General features: G+C 37.6%; 1 protein-coding gene across 1 annotated transcript in view; it reads right to left on the bottom strand.

The window, feature by feature from the left end:
* Positions 1 to 22,800, bottom strand: part of LOC148836336 (neural cell adhesion molecule 2-like) — a 103,447-nt gene that overhangs the window by 50,900 nt on the left and 29,747 nt on the right. The gene's annotated exons all lie outside the window — the stretch shown is intronic.

Genomic DNA, 22,800 nt, shown 5'->3' on the forward strand with positions numbered 1-22,800 from the left:
GGAATGTCTATAGCCTGAGAGAAGCATCCTCGTATACCCTTTTAATTATTAGAACAAAAAAAACACAAATTACTTTTATTATGTCTACAGGATCATGATGATGCTATTATGGGTAATCTCTGTATTTTCCATCCTTAAATTAGACTGTTTAAATGTACAATTTTTTACTAAAAATGTTTAAATTCTGTATTGCTTGTAAAGGATAATTTATTATGGCATTAACAATAGCATTTAGAGAGTTATTAATATTACTTACCCCTATTATTTTCATTTTAGTAGTCACTGTAACACACCTCCTTCTGAAAACTAAGTTTATCCCAGATAAACTAATACTCATTAAGATCTGACTGGTAATAGCCATTTCTGTGTAGATATTAGATTTAAGAAAACCTACTCAATAACATTAATTCCATAGAGGTTTTTGGGTAGAATTGTAAACTATAATGCATCACATTAACTCTTTGTAATTTATGGGTATATTAATTAAACTAAATGGTATTAATTTATTAAAGGATTTAAGTATTGTTTTTCTGGACACAAATATCACAATAGTTTTGGTTCTCAGCGGGTTCTCATGTTTATAATGCTTTGTCATTTGGTCTTATCAATACATTCAGGAAAATTAAAAATTTTATAATGAACATTCTGGCATTTCTGTCCTTGATTGAAAGAACCAATACCATAAGTTTATATGTACAGTGAAGCAGGGTTGTAGCCACGGGTGGGCCTGGGTGGGCACAGGCCCACCCTGATTGATCCTAGGCCTACCCAATCAGTCCAAAGTAATTTAAGATTTTTTTTTCCTTTACGTTACATGTTTGGTTTTTCATGTTACGTTCTTGATTTTTTCATCGTATGTAATTTTCTATTAGCTCGCTGTATCTTTTGTGACAAATGAGAAAATTATGTAAATGCAGTGGGGAGGTGCATGTGTAGCCGTAGCCTAATTAGCTATCATTGTCGTCAGACACTCTTGGAGCTATCTAGCGCTAGGTTTTTGGTTTATTAGCCAACATGGCAAAACAAATACATATATCTACATTTTTCAAAAACCCACATGTAGATGACCAGCCCAGTCCCGAAACAAATAAGACACATGAGATGCTACAGGCATCTTGGGTTTTAAGGAGTACAGTCTGGTTTCCCGAATACAAGTGTTTCTGGAATGCAAGCGGCAGTCCACGCATTTGCTTTTAGCAGCTCGATACATGCTCGACCTGTAGGAGTTAAGCACGAAGAGGTTCTAAAGTTTCTTCTGTAAACAAATTACAAGTTTTGAAATGCATGAATAACATTAAGATAATATTGTCAAATAGTTGCGAGTGTGCATGTTACAGATAATTATTCATATTGCCTCTAAATGTCCTGCAGTATTTTTGAATGAACGACATTTACAGACCTAAAATAGAATACTAATTTATTGGGTTTCATACAAGTTTGAAAGCATCACGAAGCATCAAACAAGATCTTCAGAACTTAATATTTTAATACCTTCGCAGTTTTTACTCTCATGGTGCCTCACTCGATATTACCCTTGGGGCGATTTATTTACTCCAACCTCTGAAAAACATATGTGTGTGCACGTTCTTCTGATTTGTGTTATGCTAAAGTCCGCTGAATATTTAAAGGCAAGTTAAACCCTGCAAGGTATTTTAAATACAATATTTCGGACGGATTTTGAATCTTGCATTTTTCGTTGTGTTCATTGTGTTTTGCAATAAAATATTAACTCCAGAGTAACTTATAAAACTACTGAACAATCTAAAAGCAGGCATACACAATACTTAGAACTGTTACAAGCAACAAGTGAAAATGAGCTCTTGCAGGTTTTCTTTAGTTAAAGATATAATCCTCATATGAGAGACCTTTGCAAATAAGTTGTCATTTGAAAGGGAATTTGCCGACTCTCTAGAGTTGCAATTCCCTTGTACCATAGTCAGATAAGAGCAAAGGGGGGTACTTGTTTTGCGGCAGAACATTTACTTTTAGTAATATAAAGGTATGGCACTTTCTTGACATTCCTATTTCATCCAGTATACATACTTGTGCAAGAACAACAGGCTTTTCATTAATGGCAAAATGCTATCAGGACCTGTGTTATCTCAAACTACAGTGGTCTTTCTGAACTCTGGAAACAAGTTGTGGCACTGGAATATTTATTTAGCTTTAATTTAATAGTTCTTGATACATTATTGATTAATCATATTTTTTTACATTTTAGGCATTTAAATAACTAAATATCTTTCTTGAACACTTTGAATATTCCAGGTGTGGTGTCTAATTTTTTATTTTAAACTTCTCCTTTGTGAATACTTCTGCTAACCAGTTTTTACAGTTAAACTGGTTTGAATGACAATATTCATACTAGAAAAATAGACATATTTTAAACTTCATTTTATTTCTATTTTTTTTTGTTTTATACGAACTGATGTAAAGCCTTGACAGCATTCAGATGTTCAAAATAAATTTTATCTCAAAGTAAAGAAAGCCCAAAGGAGAGAGCCTCCTGTAGGGAAAAACAATATATTAAATTCCAAGTATAGAAAATGTCATATATGAAAAAAATAGCATAGCAAAACATTCTTAGAAAAATTCATAACCACAAAAATGTACATGATTTTTGAGATCATAACAGATATTGTGTTAGCTATGATGAGTAAGATTGAAACAGGGAATAAAGCAATATGTTGGGGGCTGGGAGCTCTCAACTCCTTTGTCGGACAGACAAGTGCATCTGTTATGGTCTGAATAGAATGAACAGCTTGAGGGGTTCTTTACTATGTGGTCAACACACACAAACATCCTCAAATAATGAGAAATATAAAATATGTATTGTTGCAATATTATCCTTATACTTAACTTTCATTTGTGAAATATTTTGACTAATAATTCACCTCTGTAATTCCACTTTATAAAAAATTGAATCAATTCAGCTATGTCCATTATGAAATTAAAGTTGAAGATGAACTGCTGGGTAAAAGTGGTATTTGTATAATTCTCTAATGCACAAAAACATTTATGAGCAATTTGATTATTATAGTCAACTGTAATAAGCTGTGCTTTTATTTAATTTACTCATTATTCCTGTGAGAATACATAATAAAAATGTTTTTGTATATTGACCTGTGAATGTTATATGCGAATATAAAACTAAACTGGAGATTGGACAGCAGACTGCCAGACATGCAGTATTATATAATTATTTATAATTTTTCACAGGGAAGCCACGTGCCTGTTGCAGATTATAGAGACTTTATATGTCTTCTATATGGGTTTGGTGTCATAAAACACCTAGTTAACAGCAAAATTCAAGATAAAAGTAAAAAATTAGCAGAGGTCAAGGAGCCAAAAAGGAGATAAAGCTTAAGGTATCCAAGACAAGTTCCAAAAATCCAATAGCCAAAAAGGAATACATGGGAAATCTCACAGTGACAGAGAAGTGTGGTTCTCAAAGTCAAAACCAATACTGAACACTGAAGAAACAGGAGCAGGGTTTAAATAGACTGAAGGGGAGGCATGGTAATGGGTTAATGAGGTCTCGTTAACCTATGACTCCCCAGAGAGGATGAAGTATGTACTGTCATTTTTGGGTGCCCTCTGGTGGCTGGATGCTGGTACTGTGACAAGTACAATGTAAAAAATGGTTCTGGTCTATATTTCACCATACTGTAAGTACAGCAGGTAAAACAGCTTACAAATTTTGATAGAAATGCTTCATTTCTTTCTAGAAAACTTTAGGTCATCTACTGTATAGGTTATATTCATGAGGAACACTAGAACCTTTGACCAATGCCTAGTGATTTATTTATAGTTCCGAAATATTAAATATAATATGCTGCATGTGCAGTATATCAAGAGTATTTTCACACATTACTACATGGGTACAGGGCAAGATACACCCTACATAGGACAACAGTCCATTGCAGGTTACACATAGACACAAAACACACACACACACATTACATGAGGACCACTTTCCCAGAAGCCAATTAGCCTCCCAGCTTGTCTTTCTGAAGGAAATCCATGCAAACACAGGGAGTACATACAAACTACACACAGATAACAACCCAAAAATTGATCCCAGGGCCCTGGAACTGCAATGCAGCAGTGCTAACCACTATACCACCTTGCTTTGCCTAATGATGTCCCATTTTGTTAAATTACATTGTAACATTTTCAAAATACACAGGTTATATATACAAAACCAAGTGAATATTTTAATCTATACATGTTGATTTCAGTTGATAAAGTGAAAGATGTTGATTGTTATGAGGATTCAACCCCTGAGTCAGTACTCACTTGAGCATTTTGGGCAGCAATTGCAGGGGAGTCTTTTTTATGTCTTTACCAACTTTGCACACCGGGATGTAGAATCTTTTCTTGTACCAGTAATTATGCAGCAGGTTATCGATTTCAGTGCCTGATGGATATTTGATGGTGTCTGAAGTTAGGATCCTGCATGAAGCTCAGTGACAGTAAATAAACATAACATGGCTCAGAATAATGCAAAAATAATGGATGCATTTTCTACTAGTCAAAAATATTTTGCCATAATGTATGATTTGCATATTGTTGATCTAAAAGCAAAATTCCATTTATTTTTCTGTCCTTAGCCTGGAATAATTTTCTTTTCTTTCTTAAAGTTCCTTATATCTCTTCAGTCACTTTAAACCTAAATATGATTTTAGATTTTCTTTTTATTAAAAAATATATAAGCATTAAAGATTTCCTGCAATCACCCTCCTTCACTTCTGTAAATAATTGCTACAAAGGTATGGATGTTTACACTTACTGTATATTTATGTGTCATTGCAATATCACTGTTGTGCAAGCCTTTATGCTATTGTGGAAAGGAATTCATTGTGCACAGGTTATATAGTTTTACAGTTCATTTCTAAAAAGTTTATTTGTCAGATTGAAGCTTGACATCTTCACAGACACAAATAAAAATAACACAATTGTGGTTGTCAATCAGACAAAGAGAATGTGGGTAACAGAGGGTTGTGAAATACAGTTTAACAATATTATTCTAGCTCACAACAGAAATCTTGAGTGGGAGGGCATGTCCCTCTGCCATTTACAAAATAGAACAATTATTGATCAAGAATTCAGGCAAGGAAATATACAGCAAAATAGAATAGCTAAAGTCTTGTTTCTAATCCTTATTCAGCAAAATCTACAGTATGCTCTTTGCATTAAAAAGTATCAGTGTATACTTTAACATTAACTTCTAAAAGCAATATTTACAGCAATACTGCATTAAATCTGTAATAGTGCATTCATAGTATATTGTACATGCACCTGTCTTTAAAAATGAAAACTAAATATCTGACAAATAGTTGCAAATGTATGAACTATCATTGAGAGAGTAAGATCATGGAGTGAGTGAAAACTAATTGTTCTCTATACATAGCCTGGCAACTGGATCCATTTCAATCCTATTCACTATCTGAATTCCCCAAAATATGAACTTTCTATGAATATTGAGAACATACTTCATATGACCTTCATATCAAATTAATAACTAAAATGTGTAATGTTAATAATGTATGCTTTATTCCAAATAAGTCACCCGAGTATTCACAGGATTAGAGTATTTCCATATTTATGTGCATTTACAATTCAAATCCCTGTTTTCTTTCAATTAATTATAAATAGACATTACTTCTTTAAAATTATTATAAACTTTTTTTAATGAGTGTAAATAAAATAGGAATATATTTAAACAAATGCCAAAATATGTATTTGCACTATAGAACAAATAATAAAATGTACACAATTTACTCAGCATGACTTAAGCGTTTTAAACCAAGCCTTCTTTTGTTTTTCATGGTTTCAATTCCATTGTTTATTTCCATAAAGGAACTGTTTTCATGGAAGTTAAAATATCTGCAATTTCTTATTTAAGAGAGGTTAATCTGTTTTGTTGTAAATGAGATCAATGTTCTTGCCTCTCTTGGTAAATAAATATCTGTGCACCTGACCCTGTTTAACCAGTGTAGGCTTTATCATATGTCACGTAGCAGATTCAAGTCTCAAGAGTATGGAGCAAAGAGTGCTGTCCCAGGGGGCAGTGGATTGACTGTGATACACAAACTGATCCTGTAACTATAGGACTGGAAAACATCAAGACAAATGGATGGCAAAGGACAATGTTACTCCGATGGCAGCGACAGCCGTGATGGGGTGCGGAGATGGACTTCCACATCCATGTTGGAAGGCGTCATCTGTAATGAGGTGGGGGGAGGGGGAAAGGGAAGGTTGAGCTTAGTGCAAAAAAAACAGCAAAATGATCCAGAGAAGAAGAAGGCAGAGGAATGTAATAGAAAGCACAGCAGTGAAGACAAGATGGAAAGGAGGACAATAAACATTGCAAAGACATAAATAATATAATAATCAGATTATTCCATGCAAACACAGATTCAGCATTAAGGCAGATGAGCACACAGTACAGGTTGAGCAAAAAAAAATGTATTTTTAAAATATTTTTGGGTTGCATACAAATGTTTGTAGGGAGGAAACATTAACATTCAGGTGTGATAACAGAAGGATGGATTCAGGCAATCAGAGCAAAGCAAAAATCCACAGTTAACAGATGGGGTGTTAGAATGAACAAAGTGGAGGGTTTTAAGTAAATACATTGATGCCACATTTAATGCATTTTTAAACAAATAATGATTAAGGTTTAAAAAGCATATGGCAAAATATTTTGCCAAAATGAAAATACATAGGTGAATATTATAAGTATAAGTTAAATTAAAAAATGCAAAGGTCAGCATTAAATTAATAAACAATATGATATATAATTAAGTGAGGGAGTGTGATAAATACCAGTTTGCAGAGAAGAAAAAATGGTATGTATAGAATGAGTCAGAGTTGGAAAAGATGCAATTGAGCAACCCACCAAGCAGATGGCAAGTTGGTAAATAAGATTAGAATACAATAAATAGAAAAACAGAAACCCCAAACAAAGGGACCAGAAGGATTGAATATATGATGATTTGCCAAAGTTGTAAGTGAGAGAATTGAAAAATAATGCAAGGGCACATAGCAATAATTCATTGATTTTTTTTTTAATTCAGAGTTTAAGAAGAGGCAGGGGTTTAGTGGTAGGCAGTACATTGCAAAACAAAACCATACAGATTTGTGATATGGGAAAAGGCAATGCATTATGCATGAAGACAAGATTGGAAAGCAGAATTGTTTTGAGGGAAACAGCAGAGACACAAGGCAGGGGAATTGAAAAATGAGGAAGTAGGAGGGGGAGAAGGGAATTCAAGAAAATACATAAATGACAAATGATTAACAAGGTTCAATGACACTTAAGACATTCCTTTACACACATTATACAAATGTAGGAGTCTGCAATTTAACACACACAAATAAGTGTATAAAATTGTGGTACACACAGTGCACTACAGTGACATTTATACATTTAAAATATATCAGCATTCAGCTATTCAGAAATAACCATGAATGCTTAACACAAGTGGTTTGATAAAACCGACATTTTAGAAATGGAAAAGTGCCTGGGGCACACATACAAGATAATGAAATCCATGCTTCTCTAAAGACAACTGTCATACTTTCACTTTAGTCATATATGAGGGATTTACTTTAATGATTTTTTAAACAGCAAGTAGCGAAGTACTGAAAAATATAACATTATACTCCCCCACACCTCAACAGTTATTTAAGTACCATACACCTGTTTCTTTCATCAGTTAACATCCTGGCAGCCATTTCTTTCTTTTTAATTTTGAAGAATCAAGCATGTGTCTGAAATGCCATCTATACCCTTTATTTTGGGGTGCAAGAGATTCACCTGCGGGGCAATGATTAAAAAATTAACAAAAGCTTTGGCAGTTTAGACAAATACAGACAAATCCTTGAAATAGCTACAGAATGATCATAAACACTGTCAGAGAACAGAAGTTGCAAACGAGACTTCAAAGAGAAATGCAATTTTTCCATTTAAGTATTATTATATACAGTATTTATATATTAGATTAATTCAGAAATGAAATACTGCTCTATATGACAAGTGTGATTTACCCTTACACCTATTTTTCAAATTAATTCCCCTCTTAAGGAAAACATTCAACCCATCTTGGTTGAATTGTAGTATTCCTGCTAATGCTTTCTGCTGCTTCCATGGCAGCACCGATCTGTTTACAGTTTCAAAACCTTAATACAAAAGATATAATGGCTTTTTCCACTGAATATTTATGCTGAAGATCTTTGTCACTAATGCACTTTGATGCTCCCCTTCCATTCTTCCTTATTTGTGATATACTTTGTGGTGGTAGACACAAATGTCCTTATGTACTGAGTGTTAAAAACTTACTTTTCTTAAGTTAAAAGTTTAGTTCTTTTGTTTTATTGCCTTTAGAACACATTTTCAATTGATTGTGCAGTTTGCAAGAGGAAACATAATGCTTGAATTTGATCAAGTACTTCACACCCACCCACAATGGAACTGTTTTAATTTCCCACTTTTATCCTGACTATCAAGATTGGTAATAATAGTTCTAGCATATACAATAATAGCATTAGTCCTAACATTATTGATACACTTGTATTATGTAGCAACCTGAAAAGGCAATGTTTTTTTGTAATTTGTCTAATTTGTGTAAGACACTTTGCTTAAAACTATTAATTGCTGATTTAATTAATAACCAATATTTGTAATTATTTAAATGCTAATATATATTTTTTTTTCATTTAAAACATTGTAATGCCATTCCAGGTGTGGTGCTTTTAAGAAGCTGAGCCTCATTGAGAGAGTAGCACATTGCCTTGGCAGTCTCAGCAGAGCTGTGTTAAGAGCTTATGAGACTCAGCTGTGGGTGGAGTACTTGAATAGGCAGGCTACTTCCCACCAGAGAAGAGTAAGCAAGACCTCACTCTTGAGCTAGCCACAGGCTAGGGAGGATTTATGTAAGATCAGGTGTCCCATTGAAAGAGCCTTGTTGAAATGACACAGCAATGGATGCGAGATGCTTCTCATGTGGGAACTGTTAAGAAAGCGCGTCTGCCTTAGTAGTGAGAAAAAGGAAACAGTCTAGTGGCTGCAGCTAAACTCCAATAAGAGGAAGAGCATGAGAGCCAGTCTCAGAAGACGCTGTGGAAAAGAACAGTGTAGGAATATCAAAAGGGACCAAGAAGAGTGTCAATTTTGGAGGAGACTGAGGGGAAAAATAGGGCTCTTAAAATTAAACGTCAATTAGTAGTACATGTTTAATTGTAAGGGAAAGAGTTGAGCCGACTAAGATTTAGATTTACAGAGATGGCAACCTGTTTAAAATGGGAGAGAAGATGACTGCCCTTGAGTCCGCTATGTGAAAGGTTTGTGAGTCTAGTGTAATGTGAGTTAGGGAGCTAGGGCTAATGTGTATGATTATGATTAGAGTGTCGGCAGCATTAGAGGAACCCTACCCCTGGCAATATGGGGTATTTGGGGGAGGGAGCATAGTCCATCTGATTGCAGACCTCTGTTGGTGAGCATGCAGTGGCAATGAGGAGAAGTCCCCACTGATGTTGCAAAGTGTAGTGAGGTACAATGGCGCTTGGTCATTAGTGCAAAATGTACTGGCAAATGGGAGAAGCACAGTAGTGGCCAGGCACAGGAGAAGGTGTACCAGCAGTGAATGAGTCAGTACTGGGGGCTAGGTACAGGAGAAGGTGTGCTGGTAGCTACAGAAGTGTACACAACATGGGACATGAGAGTGAGGTGCCAGAGAGGTTGTGTGTGTGGTATGTGGATTTTAATTAGGGAAAAGTGTGTTGAGTCTTGGTATGAATGTAAGGTGCTATAAAGAGGCTTGAGATGTAGCTAGTGTGCGAGTCCCAGCCTGCTGGCATTGGGAGGTGGTGTTAATGTTTGGAAGTGGACCTTGGTAGTCTGGGACAGGCTGTCATGAGGACCAGTAGAACCACATGAGGAAATTGAGAAGGAAGCAGAAAGTTCTAGATGAGTGAGGGAGCAGGAGGCTCCATTTATAGTTACTAGGTGGCTAGGAGCAGGGAGAATCATACCAGTCCCATGTCATTGGAGGGTGAAGTTTGTTGAGCTCAGGAAAATGCAAGCAAAGGGCTCGGCCAAGTGAGGGACCCAGAGACATCTTCCCGGAAAGGACTGACTGGAGGGCTGGAATGGAAGGTGAAGCTCTTCAAGCCTGAGAATCCATGAGAGAAGAGCTCAGAAATGCAATAAACCTACCTGTGTCCCCCAGGCAAGTAAGTGAAGACAAGGAAAACAGAGGAAGCCAAAGATACAGCAAGAGGGCATCAGCTGCAGGAGAATCCATGAACTCCTCTTGTGTTTTACAGGGAAAAAGGCTAATATTCCCTCTAGGCAACCAGATGCTAAAATATATTAATGTTTCTGAGATATTAGTTGACATGCTATGTCACAAAGTGAAAACAATGGGTATCTGGGTACCAGGTGTCATGGGCTGTATTGATGTTAAGCCGCGTTGATGAGTCAGTGGCATCCTAGTATTGATGCAGTCTTCAGCATTTTCTGTCCTGATCAATGACCCTTTTTACATAAGCCCTAAATAATTATCACACCATTCAGGGGTAATGTGTGGGTGTGCAAACAGGTTAGACTGGACCTATGATTGAGAAGGTGTCTAAGAACAAGATGCACTGGAATGATGTGTTGCTATACCCAGCCATCTATGTATAGTCATATCCTGAATGAGCCTGGGCAGCTGGCCACACAACCCCCTCCCCCCAACTCCAACCCCGATCCCCTTGCAAGCTAGGTGCCATTGTTAAGGCATAAAAAGCCCCCACCAAGACAGAACTCGGACCCTTTGGAAGAAGAAAGGTTTGCGGGACAGATTGGACTCAGGGAGGAGACTGACATTGGACTTGAAGGAATGAAGGTGGGGGAGAGCTTGAGGGAAGTTAGTTCTTAAGGACAGCCAGGACTGATTCCCATAGGGTATTTGTGACCCAATGTGTGTCTTTGTGTATGTCTTTTAGAACTTTTAGAGTTTTTTTATGAAGTGCTCTGGGTGTTGAATGGAAAGGGTCGAATGTTGTTAACCACTAGAAAATAAAAAAGACACTTTAGCTATACCAGTGTCTGCTGCAGCTGCTATACCCCCCCCCCCCATACTTACAATTTATGTTGTTTGACAAAGTATATCAGTCAACAGACTGCAACACTGTGAAATACACATAAACACGCTTTGGCCTTTATCATAAAACTACAAAAAATTGCTTAAGTTGTACTAGAGGTTCAATACATTTTTAGAAAAAGGGTTTCCAATGTGCTGCTCGGAAACGTAGCTGATATGCACAGGTCAAAATGTTTCCAAAGTAATCACAAGTGAATGAGTCAAATTGATGCAGATACTTACAAAGAAAATGGAATATGGTAATACTACCAGCTATATAAATATAATATGTTTATATAATATTACTCAATTGTAACTAATATTACTAATATATTTCATAACACGAACTTAGATCCTAAAATTAATATCCTTATTAATTTAATTAGTTATGCGATTTCGTATTATATTCCCTATTAAGTGGATTCTAAAAAGTATTTTTTACTGAAATAATGACAGCAAGTATTCATAGAAAAGGTTAAAACATCATAGTTTTTTATAAAGTATATTAACCTAATATATAGATGCAGCCATTCAAAACAAGCGGGTGATACTGCATTATAATGCGGTGCGCTTGTCGCAATGTAACGCAAGTTACCGTATTAATACCGTATATTCTCGTATAGTACTGCATTGTACCGCAAGTAAAATAATAGTATCCGGAATTTCCGCAAGGTGGAGCTAATAAAGCTCAACCTCTCATGTTTGAGCTGTCGACATCAAAGTCTTTACCGAAGATATTACTAATAGTATCAATAATCAATGACCTTGGACAAGCTGTAAACTCAAAGTATTGCCCTGGTCCACATTCTTTGTAACCATCTTTGTAAACGAAAAGATTTTATTTTTTCATTGACCGTCTTTGTAAAAGTAACACCACAGCATTTCGTTGATCCAATCACGCATTTGTTTCCAATCATGCAAAGTACAAAGTAATTTTTGAGAATCTCCGATTCACCATGCCTTTCACATGCTCATAAAAGATATTGATTTAGGAACATAAACATATTACTGTATGCAAAACTGTAATGTATACAGTATGTATATGTATATTTAATGTCTTTACTGTGCCCGTTTAAGTATTGAATATTTATATGGAATTTTACCACTGAAGGGAAATCTAAGTAGCTGAGCATAAAAAGAATAGGAGCATAACGCGTCCAGTATTCCATTTCTCCCTAAACATTTTAAGCATCGAAGTCTTTAACTAACGTGAAATAACGTGTATAAAAAGTGGTAGTTTTAAGCTTTTCTCCGAATACGCTTGATACCGGAATCAACAAGCATACTTTTAGAACTTGATTAATAGGGAATATAATATGGAATCACGTATCTAAAGAAATTAATAACAATATAATTATATTCATGTACTGCAACACAGTAGTACACGCTGTACAATGTCTGTTGATACAGTATGTGTAGGGCTGTTTCACCACTCCTCACGTAACTGTGCAAGTGCTGCGGTGGTCTAAGCACCTGACTTATACCTGAAAGGTTGGCTGTTCAAATCCAGCCAGTGCCATGACTTTTTTTTTAACAAACATTTCTTTGAAAAAATAAAATAGCAATATTATGGACAATTAATTGACTTTTTATATTTCTAAATATCACAACATGTTCAAATCTAAGTCATTTTTTAATAACAATGAATAGTCACCTTCTTTCCTTCTGACAGCAGTTCCTACTTCTGCTTCCTGCTTCTATCGTGTGGGATCCCTTTAGATCTCCCTTCAGATTTTAAAGGTTATTAATAATATCTTCGGTGTTGCATCTTCCCAGTGTAGCTGATCTTTTGCTCCCACGCATGCTTACACAAGCTCCCTGGGTAAACTATCACAAAGCTTTAGAGAACTTAACATTTTTATTATCAACAAATTGTAAATACGACATTTACATTGGCGTTATTAATTTTTCACTTGAGTGTATGGAGGATTGTCATCTGTCACTTAGAGCAGACCCCCCCCCTCTTAGGCTGCGCAAATGATTTTTTATTTTTTATAAAGAAATGGAGGCTGTATGCGTTACAATATAAACATTTACTGTCAAACTTTAAATCAACAATTGATTTAAAGACGATCTGTCAAAGTGCAATGAAATACAATATTGTTGTTGCTGTTATTGTTGTTTTTATCCTGTAAAGCGCTTTGAGCAGCGTTTGAATAGCGTTGATTGATGTGGTATTGATGGATGTCTATAAATATTGAGAACAAGTGAGCTTGCCAATGTTACCAAGCAAAGCAAAATATACTGTAGTATAAACTGAGTTGCTTTCCATTTAGGATAGCGACCAGAGTCCCTTATCATAAAATGGGATTTCTAACCATTACCAATTCTGAATACTGTAAGTTTTTACTAGAACCTATTAGTCCTACAATACCAATATAGAAAAACACCTATTAAATTTGGGAAATTTGGTTTCAAAAGTCCTCATATCAACGATGCCTATACTGTTTTCCTCTACAGTATGCTAATCTATTGTAGCACATTCGCCCCGGGCAGCGGCCGAAGAGCGCCCGGCTGGGGTACGCGGTGAGGGGCAGGACAGGAGTGGAAATGGTCAGGCGGGGTATAGGAAGGCCCCTGACCAGTGCAGCTGTCCCACAGTGAAATGTGCGTACAGTCTGGGGAGATCGCCCGTTTTCCATGTAAATAGTTCCCTGGTTCTGCACCCCTGGGTGTCTCTCTCTCTCTCTCTCGGAGCTGCTCACTTGTGCGGTGACGTCACCGCATTCCCCTCTGAATAGCGACTAATAAGCAGTGAAAACATTTGTCTGTCTTTCAGTGGGGGGAAGGGAATGTGATCTTATCTGCAAGGCCCTTTGGCTACAAAACTAAAAATAAGATACACTCTACAGACATTCACAACAGCGACATATCATAAAACATTTACATATATTGTTAAATGATTACTTTAAATAAATACTTTGAGTTACTGAAACAGCCCGTTAATAAAATTGTCGCAATTTTGTTCTCATTTGGAGGCAGGGATATTCTGACAACAATTGATTTGAAGATGATCTGTCAAAGTGCAATGAAATACAATATTGTTGTTGTTGTTATTGTTGTTTTTATCCTGTAAAGCCACCCTTAAAGGCGCTATATAAAGGCGTGTATGGCTGGTCTTGGTACTGTATTTTAAAGAAACAATACACACCAGTATTCCATTTCTCCCGTGTCCTGTCAGAGTGCAGTAGGAAGTGCACCTCTGTCTCTATTTCTCCCTGCTGGCAGTGGGAGCACAGCCTGTCCTCTCTGGGCAGCCAAGTCTGCCCATTGAGTGTCATCCAGGTCTGTGAGGATACCATGAAGACAACAGCATATGTTGTTTCTATTCGAAACGTGTATTTTAAAAGTTTAATTAAGAAGTAAAAACCTTACAGCGTACACAGATTTCTAAGCTGATCAGGAGGAAGAAAAATCACCCGTGTTTTGCACATAAAAAGTGGTTATTAACTATCGAAACCTGTTTTATTTATTTTATTTTTATTTAGATTAAGATTTCCTGTCACCCCCATTTCCATTTAAATCACAAACCCGTGTTTAATTAAATGTCTTTATTGATTCACAATCTGGCAATGCAGCGTAAATCATTATCTTTGTCTTCTGCATAATAATGTTCACCTCTCTGTCCAGCAAATTGATAATAAACTTTATTTTTTATAGCACCTTTAAAGGTGGCTTCTCAAAGCGCTTTACAGGATAAAAACAACAATAACAACAATACTGTAAGGCTGGGCAAACGATTTTTAAATTTTTTAAAAAAGAAATAAAAAATGAGATATAATGATGTGTGCCGGCTTAGACATTGTACGACCTTAAAATCTATAAAAACAGATTTCGAGAGTTAATAACCACTTTTTATGCGCGAAAAACGGGTGATCTTTTGCAGCTGACATTTCACTGTTTTAAACGAATAAGAAATTAGATTACTCATAAATCTAATCACTTATTCTACATAAACACAGCGTAATTGCTCTCTGAAAATGCTATTTTTCTTTTTCGTTCGTTCTGGAGACCTTGATCGAAACTGATTTGAGATGTCAGAACATATTTATTTTCTGTGTATTTCTGTGTGCGCATTTCTTACATTGCTTTGTTTGTCGAGATTTTAACTTTTTTAAGGCTCAGATTTCAACTATAAATCATACACTGATTACTAGCAGTAGATACTGATGTTTTGCTCCCTCTTACCACAAAATATATACGTATTGTAGCTGGGATGAACTTTATTTTTGTACGTGTGTCAACCTGCGACTTGGACACAGAACGGTTAAAGATGGCGACAAGTCAGGCACCCAGAAGTGGGGGGGGGGGCGTCTTTCCGCCTCCATAACTAAAATGCCAAATAGGAGTACTTAAGCGACATACACAGTCGTGTAACTGACAGTTTGAGGTAGCCTATCGTGTAAATTTTGCTTTGTTGCTGATAGGTTAAGCTTTCTAAACTAAGCCCCAAAGTCATATGAATGATTTTTCGCCCTGTTTCATTGGTTAAACGCAATGATCACAAGCACCACCATGGTAACTGGGATGTGTAGTTTTTAATTCAGTTTGAATTATAACTGTAAGTACTGTCTTCGTATTTGGCCAGGGCTTTAAAGAGAGGGCGCGCCAACATTTTTCGATACCCCCGTCGCAGAAGAATTTGACCTCGGAACGTTTACCCAGCGTAATATTGTATTTCATTGCACTTTGATAGATTGTCTTTAAATCAAGTGTTGTCAGAATATCCCCACCTCCAAACAAGAACAATATTGCAACGATTTTATTAACTGGCTGTTTCAGTAACTTAAAGTATATATTTAAAGTAATAATTTAACTAAATATGTAAATGTTTTAAGATATGTCTATGTTGTGAATGTCTATAGATTGTATCTTATTTTTAGTTTTTGTTTGGTTTCACGTTAATTTTATAAGGGAGAGTGTCATAGAGACGACTCCTTTACCCCCCATCTTGATTAAAATATTTTTATTTTTTATAATCTGGCAATGCCAGACAGAATTCATATTTGCTGCAGCCAAATGGCCTTGCAGATCAGAAAATCAAGGAACAAAACAATGGAATTGCTTTAACTTGCTAATGCATTGCTGTAACAGTCCGGGTGTGGCAAGCTTCTAATGTGTCCCGACTTTAGCGAAAGGAACCCGTCTTTCATTGGAAGACAATGAACATATTCTAACCGTACATGAGAATACAAAGCCAAAATGAGCTCTTCACCCCGCCTGCTGTGGGAAGAGTTGTCCACAGCCGGGGCTTATTCCTTCCCTGCCTCATCGAGGGCAGACCCTGCCAGGCCCTCGTTGACACCGGTTCGACCATCACCCTGCTGCGGACCCCCAGGATAGGAAACCACCAGCCTGCGCCTGAGGACAGTGACAGAGCTGTAGGTAGAGGTCCTCGGCAATCGGGCGCTCACTGTGCACTTTGGGGCTGCGAGGGTGAAACACCCCTTCTACCTCGCACCAGTCTGTGAGGACTGTATTCTGGGGTAGGACTGGTTGCAGCAGGTGGGTGGTTGCCTTGACTTGGGCGTGAGGGACGGGGTGCTGCGCCAGGGGTGGCGGGTGCCCTCCAGAGGTGATGTCAGGTGGCAGTTTGTGGTGTCGCAGTCACTCCGTGGGGCAGTTCTCCAAGCGATGCACGGCCAGCCAGAGGCTGCCAATCAGTGACCTCGCCTCTGGAGGGCACCTGCTACCCCCGGCGCAGCACCCCGTCCCTCACCTCCAAGGCCTCCCACAGTGCACAGAGTGCCTTACGGACTTGGGGTGAGGGGCAAGCTTATCTCACCATCCTGGGAGTCAGCTCTGGCACGCTCGCCCCGACACCCGAATCTCCGACAGGCCCAGGCGACGCCCGCCACTGCCGCCTCCGCTTCCCACTCTGGTCAACCCACGTGCCCCGGACACCTCCCGCCCCGCCACCTTCCCGCTCCATTAGTAGCATGGTGAATCAGAGATTCTCAACACTTACTTTGTGCAACTGGGAAATAATACGTTATCAGATCAATGTAAAAAAACTTGTACAAAAGTAAAAAACAATTACTTTTTGACAATGAAAAACTACGTGTGTGTCTCTCTCTCTCTGCTGGCGCGTGGGCATGGTGGGGTGCTGTACCAGCTGTGTCCTATCTTCTGACAGTTGCTGTTGTGAATGTCTGTAGAGTGTATCTTATTTTTAGTATCTTATTTTTAGTACTATATTTTTATATTATATTCCCTATTAATCAAACTCTAAAAGTATGGTCAGAAGGATCAAGGGGCACAAAAAATGTTTCTGAAATAACCACATGTAAGACATGTAAGAAATGTTTAGGGAGAAATGGAATACCGGTGTGTATTTTTTCTTTAAAATACTGTACCAAGACCAGCCATACACGCCTTTATATAATTGGGAACAAGCCAATACCCTGGATTCTCTCCAGACACAGTCCACCAGTCAGGGCAGGAGGCTCTACTGTACACAGAGAGGGGCGGGAGGGGGGAACAAGCTGATACCCTGATTTCTCTCCAGACACAGCTGGATGAGCTCCACCAGTCAGGACAGGAGGCTCTACTGTACACAAAGAGGGACGGGAGGGGGGAACAAGCTGCCCAGCCGTGTGGTTGAAGCTCTCCAGACACAGCTGGATTCTCTCCAGACACAGCTGAATGAGCTCCTCCAGCCAGGAAAGGTGGCTCTACTGTACACATAGAGGGGCAGGAGGGGGGAACAAGCTGCCCAGCCCTGTTGTTGAAGCTGATAACCTGTATTCTCTCCACACACAGCTGGATGAGCTCCTCCAGTCATGACAGGATGCTCTACTGTACAAAGAGAGGGGTGAGATAGGGAAACAAGCCTTTGCTTTGCTTGTTGAAAGCCTTCAAAGCAAATGCACTATGAAGACCATGACTTGTGAAAATGTTTACAGCCTCAACAGAAAACTAGCAGCGAGATAATTCTCTTTTTTTAACACCCTGGTTTTTCACAGATACGTAATCTCACACTATCTGGAACCACCGGAAAGTTAGGTGTTAGCATAAACTATTAATGAGTGGCTTCTCAAAGCTCTTTATGGGATAAAAACAACAATAACAGCAACAACAATATTGTATTTCATTGCACTTTGACAGATCGTCTTTAAATCAATTGTTGATTTAAAGTTTGACAGTAAATGCTTATATTGTAACGCATACAGCCTCCATTTCTTTATAAAAAAATAAAAAATCATTTGCGCAGCCTAAGAGGGGGGGGTCTGCTCTAAGTGACAGATGACAATCCTCCATACACTCAAGTGAAAAATAAATAACGCCAATGTAAATGTCGTATTTACAATTTGTTGATAATAAAAATGTTAAGTTCTCTAAAGCTTTGTGATAGTTTACCCAGGGAGCATGTGTAAGCATGCGTGGGAGCAAAAGATCAGCTACACTGGGAAGATGCGACACCGAAGATATTATTAATAACCTTTAAAATCTGAAGGGAGATCTAAAGGGATCCCACACGATAGAAGCAGGAAGCAGAAGTAGGCACTACTGTCAGAAGGAAAGAAGGTGACTATTCATTGTTATTAAAAAATGACTTAGATTTGAATGTTGTGATATTTAGAAATATAAAAAGTCAATTAATTGTCCATAATATTGCTATTTTATTTTTTCAAAGAAATAAGAATAATAATAAACTTTATTTTATATAGCGCCTTTAAAGGTGGCTTCTCAAAGATCTTTACAGTATGACAATAACAATAAATAAGAAGAATACACAAGATAAGACACAATTACAATTACAATTACAACAATACAACAATAACAATAGAGGAGACCGTGGAAGGTGGTACTAAGAAGAGCAGAGGGGTGAAGAATGGAACCAGTTAAGTAAAGGCTTTTCTGAAGAAGAGGATTTTGAGTCTGGATTTGAAGGAGTTTAGAGAAGGTGACTCTGATATCCTTGGGGAGAGAGTTTCAGAGCTTGGGGGAATAACAGGAGAAGGCCCTGTCACCCATACAATGTAGACGGGCTTGGGGGACAGTAAGGAGCGCAGAATTTGAAGAGCGGAGGTTGCGAGGTGGGGAGTAGGGCGATAATAGTTCAGACAGGTATTGAGGTGCCAAGCCATGCAGAGCCTTATAGGTGAGCATGAGGATTTTAAAGTCTACGCGGAATTCGACAGGAAGCCAGTGCAAGGACTCCAGGACAGGAGTAATGTGAACACTTGCACTAGACCTGGTCAGGATTCTGGCTGCTGAATTTTGGACATACTGCAGTTTGTTCAGAGTAGTAGATTTAGATACCCCAGCGAGTAGAGCATTGTAGTAGTCAATTCAAAGAATACAAATATGTTGATCAGCTTTTCAGCCACAGTTAATGATAGCATAGGGCATAGTCTTGTGACATTTCTAAGGTGAAAAAAAGATGTTTTGACAGTATACTGCACATGTGGGTCGAATGTTAAGCCAGAATCGAATATAACCCCAAGGTTTTTCAATTTTGATTGAAGCTCAAGTACAGAGCCATCTACAGTTAGGGTTACAGGACTGGCTTTACGAAGTTGATGGGGGGTGCCAATAAGCATGATTTCAGTCTTGTCGCAGTTAAGATGAAGGAAGTTTTGAGTCATCCAAATTTTTATGTCAGAGATGCAATTAGATAGAATACAGACAGCCACATCAGTGTCAGGTTTGGTATGGATGTATATTTGAGTATTGTCAGCGTAAAAATGAAAGCTGAGGCCATGTGATCTTAAAAGCTGACCAAGTGGGAACATGTAAATGCTGAAGAGCAAGGGGCCGAGTATTGAGCCCTGGGGGACACCAGACTTGACAAGACCAATTTCAGACCTGTACCCATTGAGAGAGACAAAATGACAGCGATCAGTGAGGTAAGATTTAAACCATTTGAGGGCAGTGTCAGAAACTCCAAACACAGTCTCGAGACGAGAAATTAAGATGTTATGGTCAACAGTGTCAAAGGCAGCACTGAGATCAAGAAGGATGAGTATGGAAAGAGAACCAGAATCAGAAGCTATAAGGAGATTGTTGGTGACTTTGACCAGGGCAGTTTCTGTGCTGTGAAGTTGACGGAAGCCAGATTGGAGGGGTTCGAAAAGGTTGTTTGTCATGAGGTGGTTATGTAACTGAAGTGTGACAGCACGTTCTAGAATTTTAGAGAGAAAGGGTAAGTTGGAGATGGGGCAAAAGTTGTTAAGATTATCGAGAGCCATGTTAGGCTTTTATGGCATGGGGGTAATGGGAGCAGTTTTGAGGACCTTTGGTACAATGCCAGTGCTCATGGATTCATGTATAATATTGAGGACAATGGGACAGAGAGAAGAGAAACAGGACTGGAATAAAGTGGTGGGAATGGGATCTAAAATAGATATGGTGGGTTTCATGCGTGTAACTAGTTTGTTGAGGGATGCTGAGTCAAGAAGAGAGAAGCTGGAGAGACGGGAACCAGAGAAGTTGGATGAGGAGGGAGGAGGTATGGAAATGATATGCGAAATGTTTGTTAAATGAAAAGTCATGGCGCTGGCTGGATTTGAACAGCCAACTTTTCAGTTACAAGGCAGGTACTTAGACCACCGCACCACTTGCATGGTCACATGAGGAGTAGTGAAACAGCCCTACACATACTGTATCAAGAGACATTGTACAGCATGTACTATTGTGTTGCAGTACATGAATATAATTATATCGTTATTAATTTCTTTAGATATGCGATTCCATATTATATTCCCTATTAATCAAATTCTAAAAGTATGCTTGTTGATTCCGGTATCGAGCGTATTCGCAGAAAAGCTTAAAACTACCACTTTTTATACACATGTTATTTCACGTTAGTTAAAGACTTCGATGCTTAAAACGTTTAGGGAGAAATGGAATACTGGTGTGTATTTTTTCTTTAAAGTACCAAGACCAGCCATATACAGTTTACATACTGTAATACTGTATGTTTATGTTCCAAAATTAATATCGTTTACGGCCTTCACATGCGTTATGCTCCTATTCTTTTTATGCTCAGCTACTAAGATGTCCCTTCAGTGGTAAAATTCCATATAAATGTTCAATACTAAAACGGGCACAGTAAAGACATTTAAATCTTTCTATGACCGACGAACGCACCACGAGTGCCCCTGTCAGTCAACCAATCACGTACCGCAATATGACATGTTCTGACGCACGATGACTCGCGATGACGTAGCCAAATGCCCATGGTATGTGTTTGTGCCGCCCACTTTGAAATGCTGCATCTGTAGTTAGAACGAGTGTGTCAAAACTTTTCCAAAATGACCGAGTTAAAGACTTTGATCCATAAAGTGTTTATGAAGAAAGTGGAATACTGTTGTGTATTTTTTTTATCTTAGCTACCTCTATCAGCCATATACAGTATGTATAATATATTTATATTATTAAATTAATATTGTTTATGACGTTCAGAGACATTATTCTCCTGTTATTTTTATGCTCAGCTACTAACATTTCATTTTGTTAGTAAAATTAATTATTAATATTCCACATTAAGCAGATTAAAACATGCACGGTAGAGATTTTAAATGAAGCAATCATTTCACTAACATCTAATGCACCACAAGTGCCACCTATTGATCATCTTTGGCTAGTGAATCATATGTCACAGTAAAGCACAGCCCCTGTAATGCGTTACAAGGTTGTAACGCACATTCTGAATGGCTACATCTGTACATTATAAAAGCATAGTGGTTGGAAAGAGTTACTTTTGAAAGACAAGAATATCTCATTTTCTAAAAGGTACAAAGTAACTGCAGCAAATGGTCCCTCAGCTATGTTCCTTTATGAGACACCAAAGTTGCACAAAGTTATTTTGTTTGCCCTGTGGTAAAAGAAAAAAATGTTTCAATTTCTTCCATAGCTAATATTGCAACCAAACAATTCATTCAAGAAAAGAAAATTCTTAATTAAACTTTTGAGATTTTTATATTAACTACTACTTCTTTTACTATATCACTATGATTCAAGTAATCACACAATAATATACATTAGAAAGATTGCAGCAGTAATATCTACTTGTCTTCAGCATATGATTCTATCCTGAACAGTAATAAGTATTATTATTATTAATTATATGGGATTATTTGTATATCTCTTTACATTTTAATCTTCCGTGTACAAAATGTTGACAAGAGACAGACAGTAAAGTCTTTCAAAACCTTTTTAAATACTATCTCAAAACTTTTCATTGAATATTTGAAATTTCCTTACAAGTCCTGGTGTCTTTTCTGTTAAAAAAAATATTTAAGTTTGTCAAGCATGCTAATAGCCTTATTAATAGCCTACAAATTTGTTAGTGTACACATACAATCCTCTCTCCCTCATTTCACACCTAATTAGATTACATTACTCTTTGATTGAGTTCAATTTACTGGCCCAAATACTGTATATATATATTTTTTAATGATCGAGTCAAGCACAGGGTGTTAGTTACGTAAACTTAACTGCAGCAGTGGGTAATCTCTAGTGTCAATGCTTCTACCTTAGCACAGGAAGGATGGTAGGAACAGATGATGAGTTTTCAATTTGAAAAATGGCCACAGGGACAGTGATTGCATTATAGTGCTTTAAAATACCAGTTTGGCAGTAGTGTTACAGTTATTCAAAATTGCTGACATTATCTGTCCTTGGCAATGAACGACAATGGCTAGAAAGTGAGCTCCAACGT

Source organism: Atractosteus spatula, chromosome 4 (genome assembly GCF_055471065.1).
Source record: "Atractosteus spatula isolate fAtrSpa1 chromosome 4, fAtrSpa1.hap1, whole genome shotgun sequence".
Lineage (NCBI taxonomy): Eukaryota > Metazoa > Chordata > Actinopteri > Semionotiformes > Lepisosteidae > Atractosteus > Atractosteus spatula.